This window comes from Sitophilus oryzae, unplaced genomic scaffold (assembly GCF_002938485.1).
Source record: "Sitophilus oryzae breed Bouriz unplaced genomic scaffold, Soryzae_2.0 scaffold_377_pilon_pilon, whole genome shotgun sequence".
NCBI classification, from domain to species: domain Eukaryota; kingdom Metazoa; phylum Arthropoda; class Insecta; order Coleoptera; family Curculionidae; genus Sitophilus; species Sitophilus oryzae.
Window position 1 is genome coordinate 593113 of NW_022146948.1, and position 21473 is coordinate 614585.

Genomic DNA, 21473 nt, shown 5'->3' on the forward strand with positions numbered 1-21473 from the left:
GTTTTCTAAACAGAATTTAAACGGTAGTAAAATATCAACCTGTGCAGTAAATACACAATAAATCTTCTACCTGTCGTTTGTCTAGTCGTACTTTTGCTTTTTTCAAAGCGTGACCGATATGGGCTCTAGATTTTGATGCATTTCCGACGCGTGCTGCAATACTTTGGGAGAAGACAATCTTAGAAAAAAAATTGTACTGCAACGACGTCTAAAAAAGACTCTTTTTGGGCTACCAAATCATCCGGAAAAATAGCTCCGGTTCCAAAAACCCTAATGCCTATACCCCGATACCCATTTCCCGAAAAACTTTTACTTCTAAACTTGTATCGTTGATTGAAGAAATTAGAAGATGCAAATTGTGCCACAAAATCTGTCTGAAATGCAGCTGGCGTTACCGTCAGCTTGTCCGAGAATTCCGAGGTTTCGTTTAGCTCTGCGCCACTGCGCGCTAATAGTCGTTTACAGCGCAGCGGATAAAGAATATACCATAGAGAAAGTTAATAGTTTAGAGAGTGGTAAATCGCGTGGTAAAATGTTAGGAGATTGCGCTTTTGGCGCCCTCTGGTTGGCTACAGGAACGAACTATGAAAGAGCGGGAGATTTAAATTATTATTATACTTATTATTTTTAAGGCAATTAAAACTAAGAGTGCCCTTAACCAAAAACAGTGAAATAAATGGAGATACCTACTCAATTTTTATATTATCATGATATTAAAGGATATAAATACAGCATTTATAATCCTTTTACACCTCTTTATTCAAAGTCTTTCACGCTAATATAAAATTTGACTATCTCCATTTATTTCACTATTTTTGGTTAAGGGCATTCTTAATTTTAATTTTCCTCTTTTTATGGGAAAACGATTAAATGGGAAGAATTGAATGGGAATGGAAAGAATGACCAATTATTGTATTTTGTATTAATTTATAATACCCCTATTCTACTAAATATCTAGCTACATTGTACTTACAGTTAAATAGCTACATTGTACTAGTTATATACATATTTACAGTTTTATGATGGCTATTATTTCTTTTCATCGTGCTATCAATTGATTCGCTCCGACTTGAGTACTATACCTCGAGATGGCTCCAGGAACTATTTATCTTTACAGGCCTATAATATGAAGATTCACAGTAGAATTTTTGGTTTTACTGCCTATTTTACTGTTTTACGGTTTTACTGCCTATTTTAGAAACAAACCTACCCCCCTACATCAAGGGACATACAATTATGCCTTGTTCTCGGCCATGATATTCCTTCCATTCTATATCCAACATCCAACTTATCAGACCTTCTGGTTCACAACAGGGCCTAGACTGGCCGGATGATATTTTAACAGAATAGCCCTTGATATCTCTTTCACACTTTCATTTAATAATTAAATAGGAGGGCTGGATGGTATAATTTCTAGAAAGAATAGCCTGTGAAATAAAAACTTCTGCATGGACATTACCTTTCTTACCTTTGTCTGCTATTTTTTAATAAAAAACAACTGTTTAGTTTGCACAAAAATAAAATTAACAATCAAAAATTTCTTAAAAAATGATCAAGTCTTGTACTACGCCGTGTGCCGGTTTTTGAACAAACAACAAACAACAAACAAAAGAATGAGGTTTCCCCACAAATTGGCAACGCTGGAGGTTAGCGTGTTCTTTCTGAATATGCTAAGACTAACGGACTAGTGTCGAAACACAGATAGCTAGATGGACGTATTTCGGCACTTGCGTCGATGCGCTACAGGAACATTTGCCTGCGCGTCGTATGTCTTCTGGCAGTCTTTTAATTTTTCTGTTTGTCTATGGAATATACTGTACCGTACTTCCGGTTTCAGTCGATAGAGTGAGTAGTTGCCAGAGAGTGTTGTCAGAACTACCGATTAATCTGTAGATTTACGGATTTTGGGTACAGTACGTTAATAATACGGATTTTCTATCATTAAACAATTTAATATAATATTATATGATTAAACAAAGAACGGCATCGGAGTTGGCTTGAAAATGAAGATCGCTGTTATTTCATATATAAAATATTATGATAAATGTCAATAACCCTCATTTCCAAGCCAACTAAACGATTTTTTTCGATCATACGACATATTCAGTACCTATAAAGGAATTTTTATTTTTGTTTATTTTATGTTTGGCGACAGAGAGGGAAGAGTGGAAGAGATTGGGGGAGGCCTATGTCCAACGATGGACCGAAGAGGCTGAATAGATAGATAGATAGATTTTATGTTTGACACGGATAAATTTTCAATACATAAACGAGGGTTTTTCATCCAAAAATATTTTCGTTAAACGTATTACAAATATTACACATTTTAATATGGCAACACTGTCGCTTTCAGTTCCATACCGTCTTCGCTGGCCGAATTAGAGAAAATAAGTAGAAGTGTCTAGCCCTAGCAGTCAACTATTAAGCTTGACCAATCAGGTTGGTTAGCGTGGTTATGTGGAGTGTGTTAATTCATTTGTGTTTGTCAAAAACTCTAACGTGATTGGTCGGGCTTAATAGTTGCATGCTAGGGCTAGACACAAGTAAAATAAGTGTATTTTTTATGCATTGGCTGCAGAACGATTGGAGTCTCCACCGCACGGCACTTGAGACGGAAAGGTAAATCAAATCATCAGCCTTGTCACGAATTCGCCTATTAGTTTGCGTATCTTCCCAATTCTTTCAATCAACCCTTATATACAGTTTTCATGAATTTCCTTTGTTTTGAAGTAAATATATCATCTTTATAAATATTGGGGGCATATCTTATTTCAAAAAACATGTATACTCGGTTTTGTATTAAAGGGTGCAATGTGTATATCTTATTATATTTCTTTTATGGTTGACCTAGTTTTTTGATTCTCGATAGGACGTAATTTTTTTCTCTTCTAACGAGAGTATCGCTTTCCGTCCATTAAATTGTTTTGTACTTCCTTCGGTGCTGATTTGTAAACAACATTAATTTTTGCAGGTTTTGTTGTGACATAGTGTAAAAGGCCGGTCCGTTTTTACCTTCGCCGACTTGGACCAAGTAGGAATGTCTAAAATGTATCGCATAACTGATATATCGTTTTCTAGAAAATATGGATATACAGTATGTTCTTTATTATTGACATTTTGACTCTTGAGTGCTGGGTTTTGGTCTTGCGTAAGTTTTGTACTGGACGGTATTGGTCTTGTAGATCTTAAGCTAGTCTTGGTCTTACTGTTTTAGTGAAAATGATCTTGTCCAAGACCAGTCTCGCTCATCACTACGTCCTTCTGAACTATAGTTCATACCAATTAAATTTTTAGTCACGTGATTAAGCTTCTTTTGCATATTTTCTTTTAATCAATCATTTTTTAGTAACCAAAAATAAATAAATTGTAAATATATACAGGGTGGTCCGAACTGTATTCCGGAAACTTCGGTAGCATATTCTGCAGATAAAAATAAGTAAAAAACTTTGTATAAATATATGTCATAAAATGCCTAGTTTTGGAGATACAGGGTGTAGAAGTTTCATATTTATTTCGATTTTCTCCAAATAATTTCTGAAGTAACGTCAATATTGGGATAAAAATTTGTGTCTGGGATTTTTTGACATGAGAAATTTGATTTTGATGTTAATATGACTCCTATTTGTAGAGGGCGCCACCTACATGTGTTTTAACTGTTTTGAAAAGTAATAACTTTTCGTCCGTACCTGTATAAAACATACTGAGTGAAAAAATATACATTTCCGTAATTTTTTACGTAAAAAATGTATCCTGGTAAAAATCGCTCCGAGCAACCGTTCTCAAGATATTTTGAATGGAAAGAGTTAATACATGTCATTATTGACAAAAATATACATGTTGAGTAGATAGTTATTTGACTGAAATGATTAATTTGGAATTTTTTTATTTTTTTTAAATTAATCATAAATTTTTCTTGGAAAAAATTATGTAAAAACAGTTTCTGTTGAACTTTTGGCACAAAAACATTTCAAAATTTATGATTTCAATATATGTATTTAGTCAACATATTTAATAATTTATGTCACTGATGAGAGGTATTGATAAATTCGATTCCAAATATCTCGAGAACCATTACTCGTAGCGATTTTTACCAAGAGACCTTTTTTACGTAAAAAACGTCGTGAATGTATATTTTTTTACTCAGTAGTTTAATACAGGTACGAATAAAAAGTTATTATTTTTCAAACCAGTTAAAAAATATGTAGGTGACGACCTCTACAAGTAGGAGCCATGTTGACATCAAAATCAAATTTCTCATGTCAAAAAACTCCCAGACATCAATTTTCATCAACATATTGACGTTACTTCAGAAATTATTTGGAAAAAATCGAAATAAAAATGAAACTTCTACACTCTGTATCTCCGAAACTTAGCATTTTAGGGCATACATTTATACGAACTTTTTTATTTATTTTTATCTGCAGGATATGCTGTCGAAGTTGCCGGAATACAGTTCGGACCACCCTGTATATAAACATTTATTATTTACATCACAAAACTCATCTCCTTAACAGCACTTACGGGACATAAAGGGCTATTACTACCGCTTTATTATCGCTTAAAGTATCACAACACTATTTATCTAAACCAAAAACTCGTACTAAAGTGTCAAAACGAATGACAAAACGTCAGGAAATAAATAAATAAATGTAGCAACTTAAGATTCTTTTACACTAAAGCCACCACCTGAATCCCCAGCGCGAAATTTAAATTCCATTTAGTCAGTCCGGCCCCGAATATGTCCATGGTGGGCAACAATGAATTTAAAAATCGCGCCCTCGATTACGTAACTAAAAGTTTAATTGATATCACATATAGTAGTTTATTTTGTTTGAATCTCAACTGTATATAGTCTTAAGAGCTAGCAACGTTTTCGAGAAAGTATTTTAAGAAAGCTGGCTCTTTGATATATCTTTTACTATGCTCTCTGGAACAGCTCATCTGGCTACCGATACCCGTTGCGTTCACTACTGCGCAGCGGAAGAAGATTAAATAAAGTTAAATTCTAGTATTGAATATAAATCGAACAAGTCTCCATAGCGCAGCGCGTAGAGTTTCCGACTACGAACCGAGGATTTAGAGTTCGAGACCGGGTTCCAGACCTGATGTAAAGTATTAAAAATTTGTTTTTTTTAAGTCACCTGAATTTTTTAATACTTTACTATCAGAATATAAACGAAAATAATATAAAAAAGTTTCTCTACGCGCTGCGCTACGGAGACTCGCTCGGTTTATATTCAATACTAGAATTTAAAGGACTAATAAAAATATAGGATCTTCTTCCAATGCGCAGTAGGGAACGCAACGTTTACCGGCAGCCAGACGGGCCGCATGCTGTTCCAGAGAGCATAGTAAACGATATATTAAAGAGCCAGCTTTCTCAAAATACTTGTTTTCCCGACGTTGCTAGCTCTGGTACTAGTAGGTATTCTAGCAGTCTCACTCAAACGCTGTGGCGATTCTTAGTTTATAACGCATTTTAAAATAATCGGTTTGGTAATTATCGTTTTTTCATTTCTGTGAAATTTTTGGCGGTCTGTTCGTCTTTCGTGTATATCGATATTTTTTCTTTAAAATCGACATCCCTAAGACCAACTTCATCGCCGCCGCCGGTCATCTGGCTTAATGGCGTTAATGGAGCATAGCGAACTGCCGAGATTCGAAAATACTTGTTGTCAATTGTCGCTTTTTTGGAAAAGGAACTGCAAGTGCGCCCGCCCGATCGGCATGAAGCAGGTGGGAGATTTATGGTTCGATTCTTTCACGTTGACTTTTAACTACCGTGTAAATTCTGTTTACGAAAATATTTGACGGGGGATGGAACTAAATAATTTACGTTCTTTAGATGTGTCCTTTTGATGTTTTACTTTTGTTGGATATTTTACCTGTTATAGGAACTTTTGTACTGCATTAGGAGATGCAATCCAGTTTCTGTTATAGGATTTTAAAATTTATCAAAGTTTAAACGTTATTTCGTTAAATAATACCATAATTATTTTTTAAGTTATTTTTTTTTTCGGCTAAATAAAAATCTAAGAAAACGTAAGTCACAAATTAGTGCTGTGTATAAAGGCGGCTACAGACGGCATGGCAAGCCTTGGCCAGTGTCCGATCGTTTCAACGTTGGGGCATCGTGTGGTATGCAAAACATATGGCAAAGCTAAGGCAAGGTTAGCGGCTAGTGGCAAGGGTTCGCCTATGAAGCGGTATTTTCGACACACATCAAAGGGACTTGTTGAAATTTGCCAGTGGGCTTGATCGCCGTACACACGACATATGTTAGTCCAAGAGAGCTTGAGTATAAATGACAATAAAATTCTAATTCGTTCATGGCATCCCTTGAAGAAGTTTGTCGTGCACGGTAAGTACTGCAGTACATTTAATAATATTTCTTGTTGTCAACTCTTGTTTTTTTTAAGCAGAAATGACTGAAAACTGGTGCAATGAAACCATTATGGAATTCCTTAATTTATATGAAAACTACTCCATTTTTGACAGAAGTAATGCATTTGAAGTTAAAAGTAGAGCAGACACTGCTATTACTTCATCATCGGAGTCGAACTCCGTTTCTTGTGTTATTTGTACCCTTGTACAACGTTCGCCTTCACTTGCCTCGAAAAGACTGGCAAAGATAAAACATGTAGTGTGTACGGTCGTCGGTGCGCGAATATCAAGCAAAGACCAACGCTTCTACAAACGTTTGCTGAAACGTTGCCCATGGCTTGCCATGCCGTCTGTAGCCGGCTAATAATAGCAAGAGCTTCAGAATAAATTTTGAATTTATGACTTATTGATGATCAAACGCAATACCAAGATCCCCTGATCTTGATCTTGCATTCTGATGAGCGATCTTGGTCTCGGCTTTTCAAGTTTTTTCTTTAAATAAATAGAAATATAGCGTTCGAGTAATTTAATGCAAATGAAAGTTTAAAGAAATAAAAAGTATTTGTAGTATATCATTATATTTATACATAGTTCATATCAAATAAACTTTTAGTTACGTGATTAAGCTTGACCGGCGCAGCGTTGCCCACTTTTACATAATTTCTTTTAATTAAAATATTTTAGGAAACAAAAATAAATTAATTATAAATATATAAACAGTTACTATTTACATCAACAAAACTCACCTCCTTAAGAGCACTTACAGGACATAAAGGGCCAGTACTACCGCTTTCCCGTTCAAAAGCATTGCACTAAAAGGGGTTCGAAAAAGAACAATGTTCGACTGCAAGGTCTGCTAATAAACCTTTTTTAAGTTTGAAGTATCACAACACTATTTATTTAAACTAAAAACTGGTAATACTAAAAAGTGTCAAATCGAATCACAGTGTCAGGAAATAAATAAATAAATGTACCTACTTGATATTTTTTACAGCAGATCTATCCCCAGCGCGAAATTTAAATTCCAGATAGTCAGCCCGACGCCGACGGCGTATTTACATAATATACTACGGCACAGAGCCCCATAGAACGCGGCGGCTCTGTAACGCAGTATGGTATGTAGTTGTAAACTGCCCTTATTTTCTACTACATACTATACTACGGTGCAGAGCCGGTAGAAAGAAAAATGTATTTATGATGATACTATTATTGTTTAGTGCCAAAAATTAGTAATACTAATAATAAATAATATTAAATTGTAATGTATTATATTAATATTGATTTTTTATCATTGATAATTGACAACTTAGATATACATTTTATTATTTCATTGATATATTCACATTCAAGATAGACTCAAAACCAAAACGAAACAGGACCTATTACGTGGTCTTTAATGTGCCTGCCCCTTAGTAATTACGTGATAAACCTTGTTTGATTTTGGTTTTTAGTCTGTGTTGAACATGAATAGCCTGTAAGTACCTAGAATAAGAAGAGCCCGTAAAATAGCCTAAGGCTAATTTCATTTTCAAATTTAAGAAACAACAAAAATGACTCAATGTATGCGAAATTAAATTCAAAAGCAAAAATTCTTGCAGTGAACAAAAGAAGTGATTCCCAATTTTGTCGTCTGAAAATGATAAAACATTTTTGTATACAGTAGATACCTTAATAGGGATGTGTGATTGCATTGCAGGGCAAGAGCGAAATTTTACATATGTGCGCAGTTGAAGAAAATTATAAGACTCTCAATTTAAACTGCATTCTCTCATTATCAACCATTGATAAAAAGAATTTAGCTAAATTAGCCATGGGGGAAAACATTTTGATAGTCTTAGCAGCGTTTTTTATCTATTAATTGCCTTTTAAATGCCTTTATTATTTGAAGGACTTGAAGTTGTTGGCATTTTGAAAAAGGAATCAAAAGATAAAACACTATCAAAATGTTGATCTAATAACAATTTGACGTTTATACTATTACGTCAAAAGCAACTTTTTTCCAAAGCCTACCATGACTTCACTGAATCATAATTTCTTGTTCACTGTTATTAATATCTTAATTATTAGATATTAATACATGTGGTATTATGGTATTCTGGTATTTCGTCGATTTTAAAATAAAGTAACTGTTTCTATCTTATTTTTTTGTAAGAATGGGCATAATCAAGAGGGCTACTGATACCGTATTGTAAAAATAAGGTAATTAAGGGCTTAGTTTTTGGTATTTATTATAATTTTGCCAATATCTTCGGTTTGAAAGAAGATATCAAGATGCGGTTTTCGCTGACTTCTTAAGCTTTTACTTCTCTTTACTATCAGCTAAAATTACATATACAATCGTATTTAACTTTTTTGAAAAAACGCGCTATGTTTGTTAAATTGTAAGAAAGCGCACTCTAGCGTCTACGTTCAAAACCTTATTATTATTATTTTTATGGCATAATATAGAGTAAGAAACGCTCTTTTAAACGAGCTCTCGTTTATTGGATTCTGATCCTCCAGTCCGCAGTTATTAGCATTTAAATAAAGATAGATTTAACCCATTTTATCCAATTTTTAACCAATTTTAACCATTTTATTTTAGCAGATAGAGGAAAATGGTTTTAACAAAAAAAATCTAAAATTTACTGATGATTATGAAGCTATTATTTATAGTACCCATTATCTAGGCAAAATTCTGTAAAAATTCTATTTTCTTATTTTCCATAGCAGTTGCGCCCTCTAGCGGCCGTTTTACAAATTTGAAAATAATTTCCAGCAATTTCTCATAGCCTCTTTAGTTATAAATATTTTTTTTCCGTAGGCCCTACGGCTAATACTTTACGAGGTACAGCCGATAGCTATTCTTAGTGGGACACCCTGTATATCTAAATTGTCAATTAGTAACGATAAAAAATAAATATTAATATAACACATTACAATTTACTATTGTATTACTAATTTTTGGCACTAAACAACAATAATAGCATCATAAGTACATTTTTCTTTCTCCCGGCTCTGCACCGTAGTATAGTATGTAGTAGAAAATAAGGACGGTTTACAACTACATACCATACTTACAGAGCCGCCGCGTTCTATGGGGTTCTGTGCCGTAGTATACTATGTAAATACGCAGCCCGACGCCGAATATATCCATGGTTGGCAACAACGAATTTCAAAATCTCGCCCTTGATTAGATAATTAAAACTTTAATTGATATCAAATATATACATAACTGTACTTTTTCCTGAAAATGTGGTGTTCTCGTTATTTCATTAACTAGTAGTGATAAACTTTTGAAAGTTTGGGATCATACTACGTTCGATATGACCAATTTATTAAAATAAAAATAAATTGGGCATTTTGTTTAAGGAAACAAAACAATTACTTGGGGTACAAAACTGGACAATCTGGCAACAATGCCGGATATCATTGTTCAATTCCGCTTACAGAGAAACCACCGAAAGTTTACAGAATATAATACTGTAAATTTTGGTGCAACCTAAAGTGATTTTGAAGATACAGCGTTCCAGTTCATGTGACCACGAATGTGACTATGTCTAATAATAATGCAATGTAACATTAAGAGGCCGAGATAAATAAACAAAAGTTGAATAATAGCCGTGATTTTAACAGTAAAATAGAAAAGATTTGGCAAGTGCATCGAAGCCTCACCGTCGTTAAACAGGTAAAAGATTTATGGTTTTATTGGTTTACGTGGACATTTACTACCGTGTAAATTATGTTTACAGAAATATTTGTCTAGGAATGAAGTAATTTTGCCTCCCTTAGGTGTTCTTTTTCTTTCCTTATATGGGCGTTTGTACATTTTATGCCATGTTATCTGGAAGATATAATAATATGATCTAGGGTTTTGTACATTTTTGTGTAATATATACCGGGTGGTGCATCGACTTTGGAAACAGGAAATCTCATGAAAATTTAGATCAGTCCAAATATTAAATTTGCTCTCCTATTGATTTTATAGCGAACTCGTAAACGGTTTTTTTAAAAGTCTGGGTATACTGAAAGCACATGCCAAATTTGAACAAATTGGGGCAAGCCATTTTTAACTAATTTATGAAAAATTGAAAATATCTTTAACATTAAAACTGAATAGGTAACAATACAAAACCATGCAGGCAAATGCCTTAAGTTGTCAGCTTATAATTTTGTCAATATCAAATTATATTTTTTATAAACCTTATTTAGCTATTGTTTAGTTTGAACAAATTTTAAATTACAAAAATGCAGATCGGGTACACGAACCATAGGTACTATAACCACTAGTAGTAATGTGGAGAGCACAACAAATTGCATTCAGTCATAGGTTGACCACTTAAGGTATGTTGACATTTGCATGGTTTTGCATTGTTACCTTTTTAGTTTTAATTTTAAAATTAAATGCAGTTTTTCTTAAATTATTTAACAATTCGTATTTTTACTGAAAAAATACAAAAGTTATAGGGGTGAGCCTGAGAAACACCTGGTATAGCGCTTGGAGTTTTGTTGAGAAACTAATTGATAGATTGGAACAATTGGAACCTTATTTGTTGTTTCAGTTGTAAAATAAAACACTAATTTACCACTATATACACCAAAACATTTTCCTCTTAAACACTGGACGCGCGTTTCTCTAACCATGTTAGCATCATAAGGGGCCTATAACACAATGCTTACAATTGTAACAAGTCTACAAGTTATTAGTAATTTGCTTATACCTACAAGTACCTCGGTTTCCTGTAACACTATATTATTTGGTACACTTGTAGCTACCAGTAAAATATTCTACACGTGTATATGCCATTGCTACATGTGTTATTCAAAATCGAGGCACCAAAGCAAAGTTTTCCATTCTGCGAAATAGTGAACTGTTAGAAGTATACGCGCATCGTGCATACTTTCTGGCCAATTTGCACTTATATAATAAAAGTTTAAGTCAGGACCACATACATCCATGCAATTAATTGAATGCTTTCCAAGGCGGTCGACGTAAGCAGGTTCGTTATTCGTGGGGCATCGATATTTATGATGGTTCCATGATATTCATGATGGCTCCACAAACTTCAATAAATCCTGCCAAATTATGAAAGCGCTGTATTGTCGGGCCATCGAATTACAGCATTTTATTTTTACAGCAGCAACAACTTCGTGAACACATTTGCAGACGGTCATTTTTGACAGACCATACATGTCACATACCCCGTGGCCCGTGGTATTGCCCTCCGTTCCCAAGCCAATGTATAGCAATAATCAGTTTCTGCAATGGTGACAGGCCATACCATCGAATCGTTTGATTCGCAATTGTTGGGCCTATGTCTTGAAAAAGGACTTCAAACTTTTCTCGATTAAGTCGGAACCTCTCCACAAATTCCCAGTCTGTCAACAGGACATAGTTAGGCCTTTCCCGATACCGATACTCTGCACGAGCATTTTCATCATCACTCTCCGAATCACTTGAGCACATAATTATCGACAGTAAAGTAAAATGACACGTTTATGGCAAAGGACGGTACTATACTGAACCTACCCAGGGTTCGAGATAGGTAGAAAATTGTTTACAATTGTTGTTGACAGTTCCGTAACACAACTGCATACGTGTGACTATTGTGTTATGGAAACAAACTACAAGTGTACAAATAGTTCCGTAATTACCAGTGCAGCACCGGGTAGTTACAAGATCAGTTGTGTTATGAAAAAGCTACAACTGCCAAATATATTTTAACAAGTATAGGACTTGTACTGCTTGTGTTACAGGCCCCAGCAGAGATTAATATTGTTAGTGCTAATATTTAGAAACGCGCGTCCAATGTTTAGAAGTAAAGTGTTTTGGTGTTTTGTAGTGAATTAGTGTTTAAGTAAGAGATAGGTTTATGCCTTTAGAAAACATGTTTGCGTAAGTTTCTGTGTACTAATTTCATGTATGTAACAAATTGTTTTTGGATAAATAGAATTAATGAAAGAATGATTAAATTTAAATTAGTTGTGTTCTTAAGAAGGAGGTATTTGTAGTAATTTAGGATTCACATGTGCACTTAGAGAGGAACCACTACTGCACTGAAAAAAAGGATCTCTCAGTCGAAATGAATATGACTTTGGCCCAAAAGATTGGCGCTTTTGAATAGGGCCAAGAACGAAGTTTCTTTACCCAAAGCATTAACTATCTTTTCATAAGCTTTAAAAAATTACTTTAGAGAATAGAAGAATCTATCTGTCCAAAGTCAAAATATTTCACTCTTGACCCAAAATGAATATGCAAAGAAGTTCTTGCTACAAGAACAATAGTCTCTTCTGATTCATGCAAAAATTCTTGATTGAAAAGGGATATTTCTTGATTAAAGAGACACTTTTCTTAAACCGATAGCGAATACTATTGACTCAACTAAAATTTATTTTGATCTAAGAGAAGTCTATACATCATATTATACAGGCATATTACGAGGTATATTATTTTCTGATAAATTTAGGTTTTCCTGGTCTGTAGTAAGTAAAGGGATATTATTTTCCTCGATAGTAGTTATTTCTGCTTCTTCACTCCTTGGTATTTTTTGGGGTGGTTCATCACTCTACAAATTACAAAAAAATGTTACATCACGATTAATCAAAGTAAAGCAAATAAATTATTAGCTTTGGTCACATTTTGAATTTTTTAATACGACGCGACGTGACAACTTGAAATTCTAAAATTTTTGAAATTATTTGCATAAGAAAATCGATACCTATATTCTTATTCTATCTATAGTCACGCATGCATTATCTAAACAGGTGCATTAGGTAAATGTCTCTTACCTTCAAATATAGCAAATAAATGCTCTAATTTCCATTTTTTCAGAAACTCCTTTAAAGAATCTATATTATATACTAAAATTTGTCCATAAAATATGACAAATGCATGTTAATAACGATCACTAATTAATTTCTTATACGATATGCGTTTAAAAAGCAAATTATGCAAAATTCCAAGTGGAAAATTCCAAGCAACAAAACCTCTACGTACTATGATGTGCGACCTATGAAATGCGACGTACAACTGATTGTATATACCGTCCTTCGTCATCGTCTTTGACTGTCGTTATTTTTCATCAAAAGAGTATTTAGCTATTGGAAAAATAGCCATGTTTTTTGAATGAAGTACTTCCTAGCGTATTTTTCTTATTATCTTAAAACAAAGTAACTTGCACTTGGTTCAATGAAAATAGATACAAGAGAAATTTTCGAATTTTTCAAGAGAACCAGTTTTCTTGAGTTAAGAGAGTTTTTCTTCAGGCAAAATATTTTCTTTTACGCTAAAATAAATTCTTTTGCCACTAATTTTTTTTTTTCAAGAACGATGACGACTTTAGTTCAAGTCTATCTTTTTTATCAGTGTGAAAAACGGTAAGGTTAATTTTTCAATCTGACATTTCGGATTTGAGGAAATTTAAAATTACAGCGTTACTTACTGCCAATTTGCAATTTTAGTTATCACCGAATTCTGGGACCAAATTTGACGGACGAAAAACAAGCTTTTTAATGTTTGTGAAAAATAGGATTTAAATAAAAAAGATTAACATTTTTATGCTTTGCCGACTGATGTGCTGGATTTCCGGAAAGTCCAAACAGTTTGTCACGCTTTATTTAGCCAACATTAACTCGTAGGCACGACAAAGACCCAAAAATCACAATGAACCTTTTCGGCTTTTCTCACCTTTTTGTGTCGCTATATAAAGCGCACGCCGGTGATCTTGTTTATAAAAGAACATTATTAATAGACGTGCACTGAGGACACGCCAGGCACTAGCCGTCACGACGAAATACCTGCTTATGGCTTTCGGATTTCAGTTAATCGTTTGATGCAAGAAATGAGAAAATTGTGTCAAACTTATACTCAATGTTAATTTTATTAAAATTAAAGGCGATACTTAGTTTAGAGATAAAAGTACTTATACGACCTTATATTCAGAAGACCCGACAGGTTTATACCTATAGGAAGTCATTGTGTGGTTGTGGTTAGGTGTTTTGTGGTGTAGTTAGTCTTCTATAAATATGCCTTCGCTAGCTGAAATAGAGAAAATAATAAGTGTTTTATGCGTTGGCCGCAGAAGGATTGGTGTCTCCACCGTACAGCACTTGAGATGTGAGAGGAAATCAAATCAGCCTTGCAAAGGTTGCCTATCTTCCCAATTCTTTCAATCAAGGCTATTAGTATTTTAGTTTACAAGCTTTAAAATAATAGCATACCCATATGTAAACATAAACATAAATATTTTATTTCTTTATACATTATCTATATTATTTACAGAAAAATAGTAAACGTTGCTGTACGTTCGTTATACATTCGATTTGACACTGGACTGGCCATGGTTTGTTTTTTCAAATAATAAATTAGGTACTTGCGCAATAATTTATTTACCAGAAAAATTATATTAATTAATTAATATATTATTAATAATTCTTCGAAACGACAACATAATTTTTAAAGCTCGAATTTAATAATGGAAGATTTTTTATTCTTCTTGTTATTTGTATATTTTACAAGCATTTTAATATTCCACAATAAAATAAACAATGATTATTTGACAAGTAGAATTTTGTAAATAAATAAAACTATTCCCTAAGAAAGTGATAGAATGGGTACCCACATGCCGTGGAAGTAGTGGAAGATCAAAGAAAGCCTGGATGGAAGGAATAAATAAGCTCATGAGTGCGAGAGACCTTATAGAGATGGACGGTAGACCAATCGAGAGTCGTGGAAGAAGGGCGAAAGACCAAACCAAATTTTCAAATTTAATTTTTTAATTTTGACATTGACTCACTGGCAGATCATCAAAATTCTAAGGTACTTCTAGATGTGTCACAAACATCAAATTTTTATTTTAGGTAGCTATAAGCTTATAATGGAAGGAAAAAATAAAAAATCTCGAAATATCCTAATGGATTAAAAGTTAGCTGTCTAGCTGCTACCTGTAACTGACTTTCCAGTCGGGAAAAAGGTAGAAAACTAGAATTAATCGAAGCGGTCTCTTCTGATTTTATTTGTATATTAATGTACCAACAATAATTCAAGGATCATGAATGTTTTCTAGTCAAACTTCTTTAACTTCGCCAGTGACTCACTCGCCGTCATAAAAAATTCTATGTACTTCTAGATGTGTCACAAACTTCAAATTTCGAATTTTAGGTAGCTTTAAGCTTATAATGGAAGGAAAAAATGAAAAATCTCGAAATATCCTCATGGATCAAAAGTTAGCTGTCTAATAGCTACAGGTAACCGACTTTCCGGCGATGGTAATAAGGAGGACCGGTGATAAGATTGGTTTGAAAATTTGGATTTTTATATAAAGGCACAATAATATGCATTTTATTTGTATTGGTGAACACAAATAAAATTGCACAATATGATATCCTATTCTAATTAAAAAACTATATTTTTAAGGGCACTGTTTAGATTTACTTAGTAATCGAGATTGTAGATGATTCTTTTATAATTTTGGTGCCAATGGCCAAGTCATTATAATTATTACAGAAATAAAGATTGATATTAACAATTTATAACAAAATTGTTGAATAAGTGCTTAAAGAGAGACTAAATAAAATAAACTGGACTTGGTTTTACATGACATTTCACAACTTTTTATAGTGGAAGAATTGTGATGCGAGATTTGTCATCTTTTTACATTCTGTGTTTTTTATGGGATCAAAATTAACCAAGTGACTTTTATAACCTAATGTGTGTATCTTTAACCAACAAAAGTTAAAATATAAAATCACATTTCATAATATAATAGCGTTTTTCTTTTTTAGATATTAAAAATACGACTACAACTGTTTTTTAAATATGAATAATATAAAAGCTTTTGCATATTTATAATAATATATTTATGATTTAGCTAAAGTAAATTAAGATCGGTGTCATTTTATAGGTAAAATTATATCGTCATTTTCAAGCCAACTTGAAGCCGTTGTTTGATATGATAATACGATCATGATGTATTTGATTGGTGAAACCTGTTAAAAAGTTGTTATAGACTGCTATTATACATACTTATTATACATCACCAGTTCATACGAGACGTCTGCGTTCTATATGGAGCAGGATAAGAAGATATCTGAAATTTATCAAATTTCCAATTACTCAAAAAAACTTGATAGAGTGCGTAAATATTTTTTATTTGTTTTTGGACATTTTTAGGAAGTACCCGTAAAGATTAATTTTACAGTCGTACTGCAGGACCTAAATCTTGTTAAAAGGCTTTTTGTCACGGACCGTGTATTTTTTAGCTCATTTCCGTTACCGATTTGGATTTGCGAGACGATGCCGGCGCGAGGCTCCGTTCAATACTCTTAACGATATGTTGTTACAGCAAGTCAAATTACAAGTGATATATTCTTATTTTGCTATATTATTTTGGGTGGTGAGCGAAGTGTATCAAGAGACAGATGAAGCATGTGTGGCAAAATGTCAGAGACGATATATAGTTGTACAGTTCAAACGCATTTTTCATACTAGTGCCATTTCTTTTTTAAATAAACGCCATCATTTTTAATAGATAGAGTTAGGAAAAAGCAATTTTGTGTTTTGCGGCATTCATATCACTCATATCAGTAAAAATTATCATTCTTACGCATAGTAATTCTTGATAGATTTTGCTAGACCATTGTCTATAGTGAAATTTCCATTTATAAGATTTGTGTTAGTCATTTCAAATAATAAAATTATCTTGTTCTTTACTTAGCAGGTCTCTTTAGTGGTTATCTGTAACATATAATTATAATATACAGGGTGTCCCAATTCATTGAACACAATTTACCTTTATACAAAAGTGCTTCGTTTGTCCGCTAGAGGGCATCGAAGTTTAAAAAAAATAAACACATTTTTTCAGATATTTTAAGAACCGATTTGAATGAGATTTTGGGTGTCTATGTTTTGCTAAGTGCTCCAACATGTAACTTTTACAAAAATTAAGAAAAAGTACGGGAAGGGTTGGTGCCTATACGGGAAGAGTAACTACCCCCACCCCTCTATATATTTTAGTGTAAATATTTTCCAACTCCCGACAGCCGATTGTCTTTTCGTAAAATATAGTCCCTCAAGTATTTATTACATTGTTTGTCTCTTGTAAACATACGCCACCATGCATACTTTTTTGAGGAATAAAAGATATTTTTCCAAAGCTGACTTCCACGCAAACAATCATAATTTTGTGACGTTTGAAAAAAAATCTATTATTCTCTAATAATCTAGTTGGCGAAAATATGGAATTTTATGTTAGTATCACGAATTATATTTGACAATAAGCTTTATAAAAAGCTTAAAATGATTAATAATTCTGAAGTTAATTATCGGTCGAGTTTATTTTTGATTGATGCCCTCTAACGGACAAATGAAGCACTTTTGAATAGAGGTAAATTGTGCCCAATGAACTTTTGAATGAAGAATCAAGTAGGAATCTCATCAAGGAGGCCGAAATCGACAAAATATGAAGAGATAACTTTTAATTGGCATTAGACGGTCTACACTATTTCGCTAACAAGGAAAAAATGTCAGTGGCGTACATGCTTTTCTTAGAAAAATGTTCCAGTGATAACCCATATGCACGTCCCTGGTGAATATGTCGACACTTTTTTAGCTTTAAAATATGTCGCATTTATAGTAATAACTTTTACCCCGAAAATTCCTTTCGAAAGGCTAGTACTTGAAAGTAAATTATAATAAATTGAAAAAATATTAAGACTTTAACACCCTGTAGCTACAAAACAAAGCGGAATCAGACCTATATTGATATGAAAAATTAATCTTATTTTTACGTGAGAAGTCTCCCTACGAGAGATGGCACATGTTTTTTGAAACACCCTGTATAAATCATAAACACAATTTTATAGGTCTGTTGACCAGGACCAACAGTAAAGGCATAGTTTTAATATATAAGGTGCCCCAGAAATAAGTACAAGTATTTTAATTGGTGGTAGATCTCGATAAAAGAAACATATTTTCTCTTTAACCAAATAAGTCCAAAATAACGGAGTTATTTTACTTTGAAAATTTCCAAAAAAAAAAGATTTTTGGCTAAAATTTTGAGAACCACTGGATCTTTTCTGGATTTTCTTTCTTGTAAATTTGATCTACTACCTATGTTGCTATATTATGAAGAAATTATGTTTTTTAACAAAAAACTAAAAAAAATTCCAAAATTCCGAATGTTCAATTTTTTGCGAAAAAAACCTCAGAGGCGTGTTTCTGGGGTTGAACTATATTGCCAGTTAAAATACTTGCACTTATTTCTGGGACACCCTGTATAAAATACGAAAAAATGTTAGTGTAAAATTTTATCAATTTTGATATTAAACACTCTATATCTAACGTTAACCGTTTTTGAGAAAAAAAATAAAAATATAAGGAAGCTAGATTATAAAATCAAAGGAAGCTAGATAAACCAAGAAAAATATAGGTTTTAAAACTCAATCTTAAATAACTTAAAATACGAGATATATTTTTATAAATACACTTTTTAAACCCTTAAGCAGACAGTATTTTTGGTATTTATACTATAGGAAATTCAAATAATTCGTTTTCTGACAGATGGAAATAAATTGTCTGACCGTTTGATACTTAATGTCAAAGGAAATTAGATAAAATCATTAAAAATATAGGTTTTCAAACTCAATCTTAAATAACTTAAAAACGATTTATTTTAGGTATAGGAACATGTATAGTTAAAAAGTAACGAATTGAAAAACCGTTTCATTAGTGAAATAAAAGAGTGGGTTTCCATTTGAAAAACATGATTTATGATAATTTTTTAATCACTCAATTCCATGACAGCTACCTCCATTATTACATGACATTTGAACAATTTAATTTTTGAAACAGATAGCCACATCTCTTCTCTTTATGTCACAGTGGCTGTGGTAATCACTGAATTTGACTTTTAGGCTATACACATTTTTTTGACAGGTAGATTTTTTCGTCCAAAAATTTTAAATAATTTTTTTCTCAAAAACGGTTAATGTTAGATATAGAGTGTTTAACATCAATATTCGTAGAATTTTACAGAGAACTTAAGTATGTAATAAAAAATGCGGGCACCCATTCAAAATAAGAAAGTTGCTGTCAACTTCCGGTATTTCCGGAAGTGCCGCCATATTGAAAATATTTTTAATCGATAGATCTCGTTGTGAAACTATGGTGTACAAAAAATCTCTGAACTAGATGTTGTAGTTCTCTAGAAACTTCTAATGCACGCTCAGCCTGGGACACCCTGTATAAAATAGTACTTTAACCGCAAGGGTAGGTTAAATGATACTTTAACAGCGAGGATATAGGTTAAAAACTTTATTTCTTCTCGCACGTTTTTTAATTGCTTCCATTTTTGAAAATTTTTGTATTCCTTTTTATACTTAAGTTATTCGGCATTTAAATGGAAGTAGTTTGGATTATGGCGTTTGTCGCCTCAGCCTGAATATCTGTTGGTAATTTACTTATTTCGTTTACACGAAAGAGAATTAAAAAATATTGTCTCAAAACTGACAACTAAGAGACAGCTTTATTTATATATCAAATTACATAGACCCCAACCCAGCACAATATTTTTTCTACTCGTAATAAATTCCTTGAAATAATAATTTCTGAATATTTTTTGAAACGTAACTCGCCATGGAAAAAAATATTGTTTTATACACGACGATAAAATTGCATTAATTTTTCTAGAAATTAATTCACTCCCGATTTCATTGCTCGTGAATTAATCTTTTCGATCGGCGATAAAATGCCATTTTATCGTCTTGTTTAAAAAATAACTATTAACAGTTATTATTTGTTTATGAACATTATTAATTATCAAATATTTCATATATTTACACTCTAAATCCGTAATTCGATATTAAGAAAACATTATTTGCTGTGAAACTAGAGCCCATGACAGTTTCTATATTCTGAAAGTAACTTCCCGACCCTCTCTTTGTTCTAGTTGTAACAAAGGACCGAGCGACTTCCCCCCTAAAAACAGATGTTATATATAATTAAGCCAGAGAAAGAGAGAGAGGAGAGCCGAAACAAAAGGCTTTATTTCCAAAGGCATTCGCCAAAACGCGCACTCATCGCCAAGCTGTTGCTTCTGTTTTGGAAGGAGGAGAAATCGGTCAAGGCTACGCGGAAACATATTTTCGATATCGGCAGCTTGGGAAATTATTTTGACGCTTTTCTCCGCAGGGAATTTGCGACGAAAATTGGAAAAGTATTTTTTTCATCTTATAACTTTGTTTTAACGAAATAACAAGGTTGGATAAAATGGAGGAGGAACTATAATTAGAAATTTTTCTCTAAGATAGCACAGCATTTTTAATTCAGTTTAAATACAGATACTGGATGATTTAAGTTTGTGAAAAAGGTCTATATCAGATTTTCTGTTTGGGAACGTTTTTCTGTTGTATTTTTTTCTTGATTTAATTAAAAACAATCTTCAGATTATCACGGGGTTTTTAACGGGACGCTGACTCATCAACGATACCTCAGGACCTCAGTAGATTGAAGCTAAGAAACAATGGCGAATGCAGATTCTGTGAAGAAAATGGGGAAAGCTCATTATGCAGAACAACCTCTCATCACAACAACCACTCATCACTGAGTGCGCCGAGACGACAACCAAAGCCCTGAGACCTGTACTCAAAAAAGAGGGACATATTTGATCTGTAAAATAATATCCATTTCTACGGCCTCTTCTTGTATATTTCTCAGTTATTCTCCATGTTTCTGCTCTATATAGGAGAATAGGAGGCTGCTCTTTATCATGGTCTCATATACAGGGTTGTTCACCACATACGACACGGAGGATTGTAGCTAAACGATTATATTTTCACAAATTGTAAGTTTTGGGTTCGTTGAAGGACTATTAGAGCTACAATTTAAAAATAATTTTACAAGATAGAGAGTGTCCCAAATAAGTAAAAAATATTATAGTGGTATTTTTTTAAATGGAACACCCTGTATATTATTCTATTTTCAGATTCTACGATTGAAATAAAGGTAAATTTGATTTAAGGTTTATCACACTTAGACCTTACCGTTTTTGAAATATTTCCAATTTTGTGAAATTGCAGTAAAAAATTTAAGGCTCCATTTCTCGAAGGGTATC

The 21473-nt window shown here is 33.0% G+C and overlaps 1 long non-coding RNA gene across 1 annotated transcript; it reads right to left on the reverse strand.

The window, feature by feature from the left end:
• Window positions 1-918: 918 nt before the first annotated feature.
• Window positions 919-1549, reverse strand: LOC115885213. The gene is made up of 3 exons (XR_004050697.1): window positions 1469-1549; window positions 1211-1413; window positions 919-1119 (listed from the first exon to the last, which is right to left on the reverse strand). It is a non-coding gene; the product is annotated as an uncharacterized LOC115885213 (long non-coding RNA).
• Between the last annotated feature and the right edge of the window lie 19924 nt (window positions 1550-21473).